General features: G+C 45.3%; 1 protein-coding gene across 3 annotated transcripts in view; it reads left to right on the top strand.

Moving 5' to 3' along the window:
* Nucleotides 1–585: 585 nt before the first annotated feature.
* Rnf152 (ring finger protein 152) overlaps nt 586–17,361 on the top strand; it is a 63,837-nt gene continuing 47,061 nt past the window's right edge. For 2 of the 3 annotated variants that reach the window (XM_005081458.4, XM_040738457.1), the window contains exons 1-2: nt 914–1,258; nt 2,394–2,514. The gene's annotated coding sequence lies outside the window, so the exon portion shown is untranslated. Of the gene's footprint in view, nt 734–913; nt 1,259–2,393; nt 2,515–17,361 lie in introns of those variants that run through there. The other variant, XM_013121522.3, reaches the window with a different exon arrangement.

Below are 17,361 nucleotides of genomic sequence, written 5' to 3'. Positions count from 1 at the left end.
GAACTCACAGAGATCCGCCTGCCTCTGCCTCCCGAGTGCTGGGATTAAAGGCGTGCGCCACCACCGCCCGGCGACACAGGACCTTTCTTGATGGAATGGATTCCAAAAAGGTGCAAGAATTCAGGCGTGGTGTCCCAGACACCTTCCTCCCCAATTTCCCCACTGTATGCTAAGCAAAGAAACAGGAGGAGCACTTCAGATTTTCTGGGGTTACATGACATTAAGAACATGCACACAAAGTGGGAGTTAGGCTTTATTTTTGTTTGGGGGCCCTCATGCATACTGGGCAAGCACTTGACCACTGAGCCAGAAGTTGGGCTGTAACGTGGGCAATCGGGTGACCTTGGTAGCCCCCTCTAGGCTTCTTTATCGCCCGTAACACCTGCCGCTTCTGTTTCCCTATTCTGTGCGGTTTTTTCCCATCAAGGTCCAGGTGTGAGGTGTCCCTGTGGGTCTCCTCGGATGCATGTCCCCTTCCACGCCGACAGGTTCCTGCCCTGGTTGGACTAGTGAACTTTTGGGGAAGCCAAAAAAGAATCCGCGGGAAAGGCAACAGTCTAGACTCCTCCCTCTTCCCCCGCGGTACAGAGATCCCAGCCTCAGCTGGGTCACCACCTCGGTCAGGCCAGCTGCTCTAGCCTGCGGGCGCGCTGGCTCCAAGTCACACCTGATCCCGCTCAGGTCCGGCTTCTGCGCCCGGAAAGCAAGACGTCCAGATGCTCGCTGGTCTACGGTGGGTCAAGGGCGCGTCCCTGCTTCCCCCAACCCCCACCCCCACAGCCAGGAGGTTGGCGACAGGGGACAGACAGACAGACAGACAGACACGGACGTGCCGGCCAGGCTGATGGGTGGGGTGCGGGAGGGGGTGGAGCCGCCGGGGAGGGGCGGTGCCATAGAGCGGAGCTCAGCCTCCCGCCCCCTTCAGCGCTTGGGTCTTGTGGGTGACACAAAAAGCTCCCGCTCGGTGCCCAGCGCCTGGCGCAGGGTGTCCGATCCGGGACTCTGAGGGCGGCGGCGGGGCAGGTGGAAGGCGCCGCCTGAAGCAAAGGGGAGGACGGGCCGGGAGCTGGGCTGCGGGAGGCGCAGCCGCCGCCACTCTGCCCGCGCCGCCCGGAACCCGCGGCGGGAGGAACAGGCGACAGCCGGCCCCCAGCGCGTGTCTGGCAGAGCGCGACGGGCAGCGCGGACCCCCGGGATGCTGCCCATGCTGCTGCGGCCACAGGCAGCATAGCAGAGCCCGAGTCAGTGGCGGAGAGAGGTCAGTGAGTTTCGGTTTGTTTTCCTGCTCTGTATGCTCCCAGGTCCCGGGTGCAAAGAAGGCGCGTGGGGATGCCTGCTCCTAGGGAAAGCGGGGAAGGGCAACAGTAGCCCGGGATACATTTGGGGGTACCTCCTGGACTGTGATTGGGGTGAGCTGTTTGGATAAAAGAGTGCGGACCCGGAGTGGAGTCTCCCAGGGAGGTCGTCCCGGGAGTTGTGTTTTTCCCAGGCATTACTTGAGTTGGGAGCTCAATGGGGCAGTGGCAACTGCCTCTGGTTCCTCTGAGTCCTGGGATGCCCCCTGAAGCTCTGGTCCTGGGAGCTTGCCTTGTGCATGCGCTGCGCGCGCCCTTGAAGTCCGAGAGCGCGCGTCCATGCTGTGCCCCCTAGCCTTTCCAAGCCCGGGTCATCCCCTCCAATCCTGTCCTGCCTTTCCACTCTCCGATACCTAGCTAGAAGTTGCCCCCGAAACATTCTTGGAAAAATGGGGCCGGTGGAGGGCCAGATACCAGGGGTCTTTTGTGCGGACCCACGGGCCTGGGGCGCTTGCTCCTGGAAGGACAACCGCAGGACAAAGCCAGCTGGACTTGTAGGGAGCTGCTCCGACAGCGTTGCTCTGGGAATCCCGCCTACAGTGGGGGTGTGGTGGGGGGAGCGCCACATAGATTTGGAATAATTGACAAAACAGTGATAGTGACAGTGGCTTGATGAGGTGGTGGCCAGGGCAACGAAAAGATGCTTGCAGATGCAGCCTGGTGTGTGTGTGTGTCTGGGTTGGTGACTATGCGCCCAGCATCGCCAGCTGTGTGGGTTTAACTAGTATGTTTTGCTAGCTTATCTTTGCCCCAAGACCATGGCATTCCCCATCCTGACTCCTATGTTTCTGTGGGATTACTCTTGCTGGTAGTCGCTTTACCGCGGGAGAACTTGGGGGCGGGGGAAGACTGCAGAGGAGCTGGGAGGTGGTTATTTATTGGGGAGAGCCACAATGCCCCATCCTTGCCCTGCCAGCATTTCACCCCTCAGTCTCACCCTCCCCAGACACCCACTCCTCCTCCAGTGGCCTTGGAGGGTGCCTGGATTTCTGTCTGTGCCGCGTGCATCTAACCCTTGCTGCATGTATTTCACTGCAGGCTGAACAAAGCTGGGTCCCAATCGTGCTTCCTGCTCGTCAGCCCCTTGCCTCCCAAATGCATATGGTTTCCACTTGATGTCATCGCAGAAAGGGGTGAAAGGGACCCGTGACAGATTCAGGTAACCCCGATGATCTGGTTAACCGCCTGGGTGTCTCTGGGTCATTTGGACCCACAGTGCTGACACAGGGCTGCTTGGGTGGTTTCTGCTTCCACAGCATTCCGGAACATTGGTGAAGGAGTGGGGGATGCCCAACCAAGCAAACAAAATCTGTCCTACCTTAGGGGACTTCATTTCAATGTCCCCTATGTTCTTGTTCCACCAACACATTGCGTATGACTTCATCCTTTCTTTTTGGAGAGGTCACTGGGGGCAGCTTACATTGGAGTGTATTAGTTCCACTGGATGGTGGGAATTTTGATGCTGCCTGTACACAGTTGTACCTGAATGTAGGCTTGGATACAAGGCAGTCTTTTGTCTCCAGTAGGGATGCCATTTAATGCTATTGTAGGAAGGCTGATAATTGTGAATCTGATGAGAAATTTGACCAGTGCTCAGTTAGGGCATTGGGCAAGTACAGCGATAGTCTTAGAAGATAGTACTATTTCTCTCCTATCCTTTAATTGTAATAGTATTTGTCATAGCAAGAGCAGGGTGGGCTGACACTAAGTTGCTGGGAGGTGGTGGAGAGGGTTGTTGGGAAGGGGCAGAAAGAGCCTGGGAAGGCAAAGCTTCAGTTAAGTTTCTACCTACATAGACATGAATTATTAGACTCTCCTGCATCTTATCTTTAGGTTTTGGTTCTTAAACAAAAAACAAAAACAACAACAACAACAAAAATAAAAAGCCTCTGGCCTGTTTGTGGGGACACCAGACCTGGTTCAAAGACCCACTTCCCCATCAGCCTGGGAGTAGGCAGCTGTAAGACAATGTTTACTAAAAACAATACAATGCCCAGGGCAATAAGTTCCTGAAAAGGGCTTGCTCATGGGAACCACCCTGACCTCGACCTTGTCCAAAGACTAACCGCCTCTTCTGACACACCCAGATCAGTTTTTGGTGTCAGAGCAGAACCAGCCAGGGGAGAGGAGCAAGCAGAAGCTTTTCTGGAGGGAGGCCTTTCTTGGGAAGTTTTTTTGAGCCTTTTTGGGGCCTGCTTAAAGTTTTCTTTATACCGTTGAACGAGTCTCTATGTTGTTAATCCCCGACACTCTCCGCACATTCTCGGACACAGGCTGCGCAGTGGACACGGCACCTGTTCATGTCTTTCCAAGGCTAGTTCTGTTGTGAGCAGCCTAAGCAGATCAGACAATGACAGAGTGCATGGAAGCCTAACCTTCAGATGGAGAGGACACACACCTACCGGCTGGCATGCTCTCCTAGGACTAGGAATCCCATACAGTGCTGGACCCATGTGTTCCTCATAGGAAGTTAAGAAAACTTGAACATTCCGGTCTAGAGTAGTTTTGCTTTGAAAGGTGACTTTAGAACCAGGAGTGACACCAATGTTAATCCTTTGGAAAGCTTAGAAAATCATTAGGAGTAGAACAGTCATGTCGTTCTTGCCGAAACAAAGGCTTTGGAGAGACAAGATTACTAAAATGGTGCTAGGATGTAGGTATTTTGACAAGTGATTTTTCTGTCAGCAGTAATTCAGGGTGTGTCCTGGGTTGCAGCAAGAAGAAAAACCACGTGACAGAATAACAGAATGTAATAATGCAATAGAACTGAGGGTGTGGCTTTTTTTAATAGAAAAAAAACTCACAATTTTCCATATAAGAAAACAGTTGCCTGCACATGTAATTGCACGTCCAAGAACAAAGATAGCCACAGTGTAACATTAGGTTTTATTGTGAATTTTAATCATGTGCTGTGATAACTCATAATGAAATGTTGCATTTCATTGGATTTTTTTTCCACAAGGAGTCTCTTTCCCCTGGGGATATATAGAGGTGGGTCTAGTTCTAGGTTGGCATAGCTGACCTTTGGTTCGAATGATTTTCTCTGTTCTCGTTTGCTCATTCAGCAGATGTTCTTGGGCACTTAATAGATAGAGGACTCTGAGAAGTGCCAAGGGATGAGTGATGGCTAGAGACACAGTCATGAATCACCCTCAGGGAGCTTCTAGAGAGACAAAGAAATGGCGGCCTAATTGTAAGTGGCTGAGATAAGGGAACACCTCTGAGGACATTCATGTAGCCTCTACTTGATTGTCTCTTTCTTTTGGGTGCTCTCTGCTCCCTAAGTGGCTGGGCTGGGTCAGAGGTAGCCTTTTCTTTATAGACTTTGAACTCTTCAGCTGGATTCTCCATAGCTGCTGAAGCCAGACAAATGAGGGAGGTCATTCTGTTTTCATTTCTTCTTGACTATCCACCCTGCCTGTGCCTTCTCCCCAAGGTGCTGTTCACCAAGTTTGAACCGAAGTCTACATTTCTGTTTTGAACCGAAGTCTACATTTCTGTGCTGCTTGATTTAGAAGACAGGTGGGACAGGCAGTCTTTTGTGGGTGTTTCTCACTCCTTTTTGAGCAGCCATGTGTTTCATATTTTGCCGTAGTAAGGAGTACTCCACATATCCATACCCAACAGTTTCTTTCCTGGGCTTGCTGAGCAGAAAGGCCAGACTCATTGTTGTCATTCAGACCCGGAACTGATAGACACTTGCTCAAGCTTGATCCCATAGGACCCCTGCACTCAAGAAAGGAGTGATTTGGGTGTCAATCAATCCCATAATGCCTCCCAAAAGCATGTTACATTGTTCTGGTCCCAAACAAGCTCTATGACCCATTCAGTATTTCTTACATGGACGTTTTAAGAACTAGGAAGCTCAGAGCTACACTAGTTACTTAAACATTTCTTGTCCCATGGGGCCTGGCTCAAGGCTTGAAAAGTATCTGCTATTCCATGAGTAATTATTGAGCACATAAATCAATGGAAAATATCTTAAGGAATCTGGTCCATTGCCTGGGGAGATGGCTCGGTGGGTAAAGTGCTTATTGTGCAAGCATGAGGACCTGGGAAACTTAATGTGGGAAAACACATCTGTAATCCCAGTGTTCCAACAACCAATGGGAAGGAGAGACAGGAGAGTATCTGGAGGCTTATGTACCAACTAGCCTGGTATATGTTGCAGAGAATGACAAAGACACACTCTCTCAAACAAGGTCTCTCAAACAAGGTAGAAGGCAATGACCAACACCAGGCCCTCTGACCTCCATATGTGTTTTGTGACATGCACATACTTGCACACATCCAAACACAGGAATGAATTCATATCACATACACACACACACACACACACACACACCATGCACACATATGCACGCACACATTAAAAATATGGATCTTCTCCAACATGTTATTTACACAATTATGTACTAATATCAAAGAAAAATATAGAATTTTCTTTATGGCTATTTGGAGTGCTGGTTTATTCTGCAGTGATAGGTCAGTAGTTATCCCCAAGGCTGATGCTAGCAGGTCTCATGGCCAGCATTATGTAATACGGAAATGTCCTTTGCAGACTTTTTCTCCCTTACCATCTGCTTCTTGACTAAGACTTCCTGATTTTGTTTGGAACATCCCAGGATAGAAAAGGAGTGGCAGGTGGGCCTGGAGTCACCCAGAAGGTGACCTGCCATAGCAAAGACCTCAGGAAAACAGAGAGAATGAGAACAAGCAGGGATGTGCTTAGGATGACTCTTGTTATTTTGGTGTTTAGGAAAAGCAATTTGGCTAAGAGGCTTTTTCAGGTCAATGGATTCACAGGACACCCTGAGTATTCTAGGACATTCATGTTTCCATTAACCACCACGTTGGCTACGAGGGTGGTGTGTTTTAAATCCTGCCTTGCCATATATTCCATACAAAGAACTGGGTTCTGTGAACCAAGTCTTGCAAAAGAGTGGGCAACCCTGGCTACTTTGGGAGAGACCATTGCTTTGAGACAAGTTGGCCACTTAAGCATCATTGCCCACTTTGAGATAACTGTGTGCATAGATTAGAATTTTTTTTAAGATTTGATATGTACTTTAAAGATAAGCATAGAATTTAACAAAATAGTATTGCTTTTTGTTACCTTGAAGTCATTCTCAAAAACAGCTCTTATACACAGAAGAAGCAACACAGTAGACCGAGTTAGCCTCTGTAGTCACAGTGCCTTAGCCTAATGATGTAGAGGTCACCGTTCCAGTCCAGCTTCACTTGAACGAAAAGCTGGGAGGTAGAGTGAGTTGTTGAGGAGGCAGCTGCAGGGTTAGGCCAAGGGCAAACACAGTCTGAACGAGAAAGAGAAGAAAGCCCCATGAGACTCACCTTGAAGAACATTTAAGCACCTTTAAATATATTCCTACATTCTTTGTAACTAACCCCTTTAATGTTCTTATGTGGTCAGTTATTCAGGTGGAAGGCACCTGTGGTGTAAATGAGTACTCCCTGGTATATCCTGTCACAAAGTCACAGTGGTCAGAAGGGTGCAGAAGGAGGGAGGTATGGGTGTTGTGCTTCCTCGGGTGGCTCTTTTGTTGGACTGTGGGTCCCAGGAATCAGATTCCATGCTTTACATATGTTTCAGGATTTTTTTCTGGGAAGGAACTCATGTCCCTTTCTCTCCTTTAGTTTTCCCTGGTGTGACCCTCAAATTCTTTCCAGTCTTCATTTTTGCTTATATGTGTGTGTGTACATGTAGGAGTTCTAGTCTTCATTTTTGCTTATGTGTGCTCATGTGTGTGTACATGTAGGAGTTCTAGCTCAGGTACCACGCACTTTGATTTTTCAGATGAGGTCTCTTACTGGCCTAGGGTTCTCTGAGTAAGACTGGGATGGGTGGCCAGCAAGTCCCAGGTACCTACTGCCTTTGTCTCCCTGATCTTGGGATTATATGTATGTATCACCATGCGTGATGGCCTGGTCTTTCTTCATGACTTCTCAGAATCAAACTCAGGTTCTCGTGCTTATGTGGCAAATATTTTGCCAATTGTGCTATCCTTCAACCCTCTAATCTTGACTTTAAAGCTCTCCATTAGCTGGGTGGCTAGTCTATAGTCTTTCCCAAAGGCTTTTTGTTACCTTTCTCTTGGTTCTTGTGCATTGGGTGGCCTCAATGCCCTTCCTTTACCCTCTCTCCATTCTATTACTCAAGGCTTATTTCTACTCTCATCTCAATATTTAACTGGGTCATTTGATTCCTTAGTGATCCTTCCTTATCCCAAAGTTCTCTGGAAGAATTGCCACTCTGTCTCATTCAAACTCTTCATTCATTCATATTCATTTGTCCGTTTATTCATCCATCACTCATTACAAAGAACACTTGCATTATCACTTAGTATTGAAGTGCTTTTCCGTTTTATCACTGTATCATAGCAACTTATCAAAGCCAATTAGCATAAAGGGAGATGCTTTAAAGAGATGTCCCAGGATGTCTTTTGCCATTGAGACTCATCTCCCCAGAGCCTCAGTGCACGAGAATCTTCAGCCATTGCCCTTCTGGGTCTTATGCAACACTGAGAGAGGGTAGTCAAGATGCGCTTCCCTCCATGGGACCATAGCCACTACTATCTACAGGATCTTTTTCTTTAAAAGCTCCTACAACATGAGGACTGGATGAATCTAACTACATTTGTGTTTGCCACTTATGCACAGGGAGTGATCAATAAAAACCTTATTATTGGTGAATCCTTGATATAGGAACTGATTTTGGTCACTCACTGTGAAGGAATTATTGACATACTTTTCCTATATTCTTCTTTTCTATATTCTTAAAGATTAGAAAGAAGCTTGTTTCTAAAAAAAAAAGCTTCCTCTGATTATACTAATAATGATTAAATATTGAATTAAATTTGATTACCTGGCTGCCCTGAGCATACCGCTATAATTAGATGGTGAAGATGCTTATTGTTGGTCATCCCAGCAAAATTGGCTTTTTTCAACCAGCATTTGTCCATTACTTAAGAACCAGCCAATCAACAAACCAATCAATCGATCTTCTTGGTGTCACACTGCAAGCAATACCAGCACTTCCCATCTCACCAGATGACTGCAAACGAGTGATGGCTATACCTGATGGACTGAGTTGCAAGGCTGATCACCTCATCTTCTCTCCTAATTACCTTGGTGTAACCTGGCTTCTTTTGATTCTAGAATTGACATGATTGGTCATGCAGGAGAGTGTTATTACCAAGGAGAGAAATGTGTTCAGCTTCTGGGAGAAGGTGGGCAGGAAAGTATTCTTCCAAACACATTCTCCGTTTGAAGGGTAGAGAGTGGAACTGAGACAAACGCTTCAGAACCAGCATATGATGTGACGTTCTTTGGCAGTTGTGTCAGCTGCAAATTGGTTTCTTTTGCTTTAATAGTTTGAGATTAAAAATGACCGGAGAGCTAGACAAGTGGCACTTGCCTTCAACCTCGGAACTTATTTATTTTATCTTATTTATTTATTGAAATAAGGTCAATAAATAAATAGAGTACACATTGGCCCCAAACTTAGTATGTAGCTAAAAATGACCTTGAACTCCTGTTCTTTCCTCTACCCTCCACGTGCTGGGATTACAGGTGTGTACTACATTGCCATATTTATTTATTTTGTGGTTTGGGCATTACTAGGTCAAAATAATAACTGCCACCACAACAAAAACAACATAATCAAATAAGACCAAACTAAACAGACAAACAAACCAAAAACTAGTTAGGAGCATACTAGAGAAATTTGTATACTTTGGAGGATTTGCCTTTTGTTGCCTGAGGATTGCTGTTTAGCCAAGTAGCTGATGTCTTACCCATCTAGGCAGGGCCAGCCTTAATGAGACTGAGTGGGCCTCTATCATCTCCTTTCCCATGGCACTGACACTTCAGAACCCCCAAGATAGAATCCCAGTGGAATGTAACAAGCACTTGAAACATTAATCACCAGTGAGCAAGCCACATACTGAATCAACAATTCTATTTATTCAGATAGTGGGTGCTTGTTCTTTTACTAGGTATGATTCTAATAAAAATCTCTGTTTTTACTAGGTATGATTCTAATAAAAATCTGTTTTTACTAGGTATGATTCTAACAAAAATCTCTGTTTGGTTACACTTTAATGTATATTACTTAACTCAGTATTTTTGTAAATTCAAAGCTAAAGTGGAAGAGAATAAAAGAAACGTGTCTGAATCTGTTCTCCCAATTCTTGATTTCTTACCCTATATTTTACATGGTCCTACTCCAGTTGGAATGGTTTGGAGCACGCCATGGTTTTAAGTGTGGTGACATTGAGTTTGACCTTGAAAAACTAAGGTTTGACTTGACATTGGTTTCTTTATCTTAAAAGTAAGAAACAACGTCTTTGAGTTGCTGTGAGAACAAGACAGACACGGACAGACAGAGTGTTGACAGAGAGATTATTGGGCGATTATATAACTGCTGTATACATGTGGTAAGCACGAAATAAATGGCAGCCATTATTCACTCCAATTTTGTTAAACTTCTGCCACCTATCAGTGAGCAAGCCTGGTCTAACCAGTAGGTAAACTAGCCTAGGAGATGACTACCCTAAATAATTACAGCCTACAATATTTACAAAAGAGTTCCCTTTGTACTTCATTGTCATTGAGGCCTTAACACTGAAATATCAGAACATCTCTGTGACATTTTTCTTAAGTGGTTTGTAGTTTCAAAGGAATTAATTCTCAGGAGGAAGCTAGAGCCAGCTAGAAGCAGGTGGAGGCAACAAGTCAGAAAGAGTATGAGGAAGTCAGAGCTGGCTGCGCTGGCTTAGGACACTGTCTCCTTTCTCCAAGCCAAGTGAAGGACACACCAGAACGATCTTGGTGGAGAGTTGTTAAGTCAGTGCTTGGGCTTGCAGCCCTAACAAGCCAGTCTCTTTTACCATCTTCGAGAGGCTGGTTAAAAGCAGCGGAGGCTGGAACAATGGCTCGTCGTTAACAACACAGCTGCTCTTACAGAGGACCTGGATTTGGTTCCCAGCAGCTCTCAACCATCTGTAAGTCCAGTGCCTCCTGATCGCCACGAGCAAATCGGTACATATACATACATGCAGGAGGACACCCACACACATACAAAACAAACAAATCAGGATTTTTAAAGAGACAAGCAACAGTGAAAAAGCAGAGAGAAGAGATTTATTCACTGTGGGCACATTGGGAACAGGGACAGATAAAGAGGTTTGGTGACTCCAAAGTCCATCTTCAGGGTACTGACAAGGGGCTTAGGTTTAGATAGAGGGCAGAGGTGTGGATAGTTAAGCAGTCATGGTCAAGGTGTGATTCCCCCATGCTGACCCATCACTGTCAGCTGCAGCTCTCCTGTCATGGCCTCTGACAGGTTGTCAACAATGTGTGAAATCTCTTTGGGGGAGGCAAGTTCTGCACCCAGGCTCCAGCTTTTCCCTTATGAGAGAATTCTGAGGAAATTGCAATGCTTTGGGACCACTGCTTCCAGTAGTCTGATAGCAAAAGGGAGGGCCCAGGAGTCTGTATGATGTCTCACCCTTGTCAGAGACTCATTGGTCTGCCCTGTTCCTGGGCTCAGGTTTCTTGTACAGAGAGTTTGCCCAAGTGCATCTATTACAGAGGAACACCTAGGTCACAAAAGTCCATTTTAAAGCTAAACAGTCAGAAGAAAACAGGGACAAATTGCCTTTATTTATATAAGTCCTGTTGTGTGTTATGATTGTTGTTGACCACCCTGAAGGAGACATTGTGGGCATTTAACCAGCTCTGGCACGAGGAAGGTGAAATTGGGAGGGGTTAGCCGGAGAAGAGAGAAGGTATCCTGATGGTGTTCGCTTCCTTGCTTAGGAATCCAGAATTTGGAATGTATCTTTTCTTGCTGTTACTCTTTTGTTTCTTTTTTAAAGACCCTTTAATGAAAACAAAGAAACCAGGCACTATAATAAATAAATAAATATATACTAGAAATATAATGCTAATGAGATATTTCAGAATTGCCCTTAACAGTGGCTGCTGCTGAGCTATTCCAGGCTGTTGTCCAAGGCTAGGACCACAGTAGGCACTCAATGAAGACTTGTTGGAATCAGTCAGCTCTTTGAAATCACATAAAGGGGCCACACAAAGGAGAGGAACCTCTTAACTAGAGGTCCTGGTCAGGCTTGGTTTGCCAATCACCATCAGTACTGAACGACCCCACACTGGGTCTCTGGTGATTTGGAGAGTTTGTATCTAGATGTACTTTGCTGTCTTGGTGCAGTGGCATCTGAGGTATATTTATGTAGGAGTCTGTGTTCTATGTTTTTCTTCTTAGGGAAATCACACAGCCCAATGGACAATCAAACTGCCTTGTCTTTTGTTTGAAGCAAGGATGTTTCTGGAACTTGCCCAATGTTATAAACATGAAAGAAGCGTGGGCTGGTCTGGGGATGCTGTACACACAAGACCCAGTGCTTTCTTCCCAGGGGTTCCAGAGGGATTTCGTTATGCATCTGCGGTAGTACATGTGGGTGGGAAATGAACCAGGCCTGGCTCCATGCTTTAGTATCTCTTGGGAGGAAGCTGCTAAGACCTTTAGTTCCACAGATTCTCTTATGTTTACCTGATGTGTTGGATGATAACGCCTGCATTCTCTTTCTCCTTGGGAAGGATAGTTGTGCATCCAAGACTGCTATGCTGTTGGGAGCAGAGTCTGCAGTGGACTTCCAGCGATTGTAGTTTGTTTGGTGGTTTTTTTCTTCTGTAACCCTCATGCATGCAGCATGTGAGGTTATTGTAAGTCATCATGGCATTTTCCCCCCCCAGTGGAATCATCATGACCACTAAGACATCATGTTCACTGTGTGTTGAGGAGCTGGATTTTTTTATTCCCTCACCTAAGCAAATAGCTTGTCTGTGCAACAGGAATCTTGGATGTACAGATAGCATTTAGTGACTAGCCTTTCTAAATTCAAAATGCTCAGTGCTAGTTTAGTTGGTAGTTTCCTTTTCTTTCCAATGGTAGAGCCAGGTCTATTAAAATTAATTGCTCATCTATCTACCTTTAGGTTATGTAACAAAATAGTAACTAAGGTATCTGAGAATTACATCCTAAGGTAGTCATCACACTGCCCTACAAGATGTTTGTTTGTTTTCTGCAGAAAATCCTTTACTAAGAAGGAAAGAAAAAACACCTGTGTTAGATTCCAGATCCTATTTCAGCTGGTGTGTGGATCCTGCCCTTGGAGGTTTCCAAACCTTCTCTTTTTATTGTACACCATAGAACAACAATCCCTCATGGTCAAGTCTACTCTGCAATGCAAATTGAAAGAGAGATGTCATCTAGACAGTGTAGAATTCCTTTTAAATTGGGAGGGCAGCACTAATCACTCTTGAAGCATAGACCTGATTTAGCCAGTGCTGTTTGCCTTGTTTTTTCTTTGATTCCATATAGGGTGGCACCCTGAGGTTCTGTTAGTCATTTTCCTGAAGGCAAATGTGGCTCGATCTGGATCCCAGTCTTGCAAAGGGGGTTGTCTGCCAGCTGTCTCAAATCCTCTACACACTCTCTCTCTAGGCCACTTTTCTTATTTATTTTCCCCTGGTGAGTCTGACTTGTAACGAAACAAATTTCTTCGTTTTGTGATTTTTTTTTTAATGCTAGGTACTGGTGGTGTTCTATATAATCTGCAGTGCTTAACGGTTAAATATATGTTGTCTCTCCCAAGCATATCACAGAAGGTAGAAGACAATGGTGGGAGGGAGGAAGAGTGGGCCACGCAGAGAGGGAAGTGAAGGTATTCCTAGAAACACGGCACTTTTAAAGTTCAGCTTCACTCTCAGAATCGGAAATCTGCTGGTTATGTGGTGATCTCAGATTCATATCACCAGCATCTTACTCAAAGCATGGTGAAGAAGTTGCTCAGTGGGAACACCCACCAAATGACATGGTCGTGTGAAAGGGACCTTTTATACGTTCTGCCCAGTCCTGCAGCTGCTTCTAAAGTAATCACTGTGAGGCTTAATACTAATTATAATTTTTTGACTAGCTCTCACAATTAAATTAACCCATTTTTATTAGTTTATATTTTACCACGAGGCCCATGACTTGTTATGTCACATTTTGCTTCTCTGGTGACTACATGGCATCTCCCTGATTCTGTCTTCTTTCTCTCTGTGTCTTTGTTTGAATTTCCCACCTGGCTCTATTCTCCCTGGCCATTGGTCAAATCAGTTTTATTTATCAACCAATAAAAGCAATGCATATTCACAACATACAGAAGAACATCCCACATCATGGTAGGCTATTGAATCCCAAATATGTAGAGTTATACAATTTCTTTTACAAAAGCTGAGAGGTGTTGTGGGGTAGGGGTGTTAGCTACAGCCCAAGTGTGATAGGTTGTGTATATCCTGTACTTCAAGCATTCCGAGCTTAAAGTGCCCGAAGACCTGTTTGTCTGGGAGACTAGAACTTGGAAAAGTCAAGTGACTTGGCCCAGGATACGTGGTAGGTTTATGCCAGAGCAGGCTTTGGCCCTGGATGATGTGGTCTCATCTGGTGTCTTTTGTGTGTATTCATGAGTATGTGTGTGTGGACACCAGATGATTATCTTAAGTGTTGTTCTTCAGATGGCATCCATCTTTGGTTTTTGTTGTTCTGAGTTTTGTTACCAAGTAGACTAGGCTGACTGGCTAGCAAGACCCAGGACCCCACATATCCTGAGATCCCCAGCACTGAGACAACAAGTGTGCATCACCACACCTGGCTTTTTAATTCAGGTTTTGGGGACCCAATTCATCCTTGTTGCTTATGGCAAGCTCTTTATCACTTGAGCTAGCTCTACAGCTCTTGCCCTCCCTCTTAGCCTTACCCAGTATGAGCCATATTCAAAATGGGGATGAGGGATCAGAAAGGGAAATTTATTAAAAGACATTTTGGTGCCACATAGTTTAGAGAAAGGACAAGAGCCCCCAGAAGTCTGTCTTTAGAACAAGGTGTATGGTTTAGACTGCCCTAATCCCTCTGCTGTTAACTCAGGGCAATCTTTGAAAACATTGGTGTCAAATTCTTTCAGGAGATTATGAATGGGTTTCAATATTGAACATTGCGTTGTGCTGGGCAGTGTCTGTGAAGTCTGGTGGTGTGAACTGTTTCTAGATGGCCACTCTTTGAAGAGTCAATGTTTGGCATTGTGTCAGATATTCTATCAGATGTCAGGACCTACACCTTTCTTGAATGTAGTACCAAAACCCCACATTTGAACAGAAGAGTATTTTACAGCCCTCTTCTCTTACTATTGCCCCTCATATCAGGAAGAACGATGTCTTGTCCTTTGGCGACTCTGTTCCTTGATTTACACAGCTCCCTGCATGCTGAGGAAGAGCTGTAGGATGTGCCTCTGAAAGCTTCATTCCCATTTCACCCATCTGTAAGTCTCCTCCTGGCTCCCAGTGTCAGAATCTCTTCCTTCCCCTTGTTCTTGTTAATCTCATGCTCTTTATGTGGTAACTCCGCACAAGGTTGTCATCCCTGTTCCACTATGAATTCTTTGATTTTTGGGACCTTGGCTTGATAAGGAGTTCAAATGAGGAAGAAGCAGGTGAGTGGATGACTCAGGCGGGTTTGCTGGGATTGATTACTAGAAAGTGATAATGGACTCCAGCATGGACATGTACATGACTGGCAGAGACTAGCTCATTGAAATCTTAGTTTAACACTAGGACTGGATATGTCTTTGTTGTGGAGGCACCCAGTTGTGCTGTGGGATGTTTAATAGTGTTCCTGAATTCTATCTCCCTAGGTGTCATTGTGTAACAATCAGGGAAATTTCTAGACATTAGGAGATAAAATGACCCCCCCCATTGACAAGCTGTATAAAACATGCCCATTTGTATCTACGTGCAACATAGCAATTTCTTATCATCAAATGGTATTAAACGTTAGAGGGTGGTTATGTTTGTTACAAGCCCTCTCCCTCTGACCTACTGATCAGTTGCTGTGGTTCTAGGGAGGTCTCTGGATTCCTAGTATATGATGGATGGCAGAAGGAAGAAGCTTGGATCCCCAAATGACCATGTGGAACAGAACCCCCTAGTATTCAGCTACTTAGAATGCAAGGTGAAGAATAGGTAAACCATTTTTGCATGAGGCTACTGAGATTTGGGGATACTTGCTTTGGCCTTCAGTCTACCCTGACTAACCTTTCCTGACACTTGGATGAAGGGAACTAGCTGAAGCATCTGGGCCAGTCTTTCAGGTATGAGGGAAAACAAGGATTCCCGACATCATGGGACAAGGGATTTGAGTTTTTGTGTATTTGTTTTATGTAGTATCAGCCTGCTTGCTATAGTTCTTGTGATTACTGTGTTGTCTAAAATTAAGATGGTAAAATGAGTTTGTAATCCCTAAGACTATAATCATTTGGATAGGATATGAGAGTAAGTGCATGGACTCTGTAAAAGTAATAAAGTATCAAGTTTTCTGGCTGTTTTGACCTTGTGTCATGTATATAAGGCTGTAGCCTAAGGCCAAGCTGAAACACTTGTGGCAGCATGTGTTTAATGTACCTTAATGTTTGGGGGGAAGGAAATGACAGATGTTGATGCCCCACACTCACAGCTATTAACCACACCATTAATAAATGAATCACTGTATCATCTGAACATCTTTGAAACAGACTCTGGTATGCTAAGTTCAGCTAAATGACATGGCAGCTTAAAAACCTGAGCACAGAGCTTGCTTATCAGACTAAACTCAGTGTACAGTGCTAGGTTTCTTCTGTAGCAATTATCTGTGCTTGTGTTTATGTAGAGTCATTGGCCAAAATGTGTAAGTCCAGTGGTTTCCTTGTGCCCATCTGGCCGACAACAATGGGAGTGTTTATAGGAGACAATGGCTATTTGTGTACCAGCCTTTTGGTTGCTGCAAGCTCTCTGTTGGTTTGACTCAGAGCCTCACATGACTGATGTGTTGCATGGGGTTCAGTCCATTCTACAGAGGGCCACTCCAGTGAATTTCACCTTCCCAGTCTGTCACAGCCCTTGCCAGGCCACAGAACACAATCAGACATGATAAGACAGTGACGTCTCTTTCTAGTAGCAATGCTGCTAGACATGTAACTTACCAGAAGCCTGTATCTATCCATGGAAAATATTTCCACAACAGTAAAATAAAAATAGCTACTATTAGTGGTCCCACTTACTTGTGGTGTTCTGTGTTTTGTGTATGTGTGTAAACCTCACAATGGCCCCACAAAGTAGGGTAGAAGGCTGTGTTGGGAGTGTTGAAATGTAGATGAGGACAGTCAGATATAGAGGTTAAACGGCTCTCCCATGGTCACAAAGCTGGGATTAGAACCCGAAGATGAGGGCTCTAGAGTTGTTGGTCCATGTTGCCTTTGCAGAATGCTGCCTCAGAGATTTGTAACTTCATCTCTGGAACAGACACCTGTATGTGGCAATGAAAATGGTATTGCTGCTTCATTCGTGGGTCAGGGAGTTTCCCAACTTGGCTGATGCCTTTTGGGTCGTGTATCCCATAACATTTCATGTCAGAAGGTCCCAAGTTAGCAAGGTGATTGATCACTTTTATTGAAAGGGCTTACCTTGCAGGAGTAAGAATGTTTGCACATGGAATGCAAATGCAAATGCATCAAGTAATAGGGCAGTTTGGGGCTGGGTAACTTCCAGTCAGAGGACTTAGGGAAGCTTTGTGGAAAAAGTGTCTGACGTCCTTTGAAGGCTACATAGCTGTTGTCAGGCTGTATGGCAGGTGGGGAAGGCATTTCTGGGGCAGTAAAAAACTGCAGGAGGTAGGAGAGGGCGCATCTTATCCTCTGGACAACAAATGTTGTACATGCCTGGAGCATGGAGGACGCAGCAGAAATGTATGATAAAGGAGGGAGACAGTGAGAACAGGGCATTGCTAGTTCTTTGGTGGGCAGATACGTTTTACTGCAGGGGAGGAAGTGAGCATGAGGCTGTTTTCAGATGATGAATCCAAGTGTTCAGGAAGGCCTGAAGCAGAGGAAAAAAA

This window comes from Mesocricetus auratus, unplaced genomic scaffold (assembly GCF_017639785.1).
Source record: "Mesocricetus auratus isolate SY011 unplaced genomic scaffold, BCM_Maur_2.0 Super-Scaffold_100676, whole genome shotgun sequence".
Lineage (NCBI taxonomy): Eukaryota > Metazoa > Chordata > Mammalia > Rodentia > Cricetidae > Mesocricetus > Mesocricetus auratus.
This window is presented reverse-complemented; position numbering and strand designations above follow the sequence as displayed.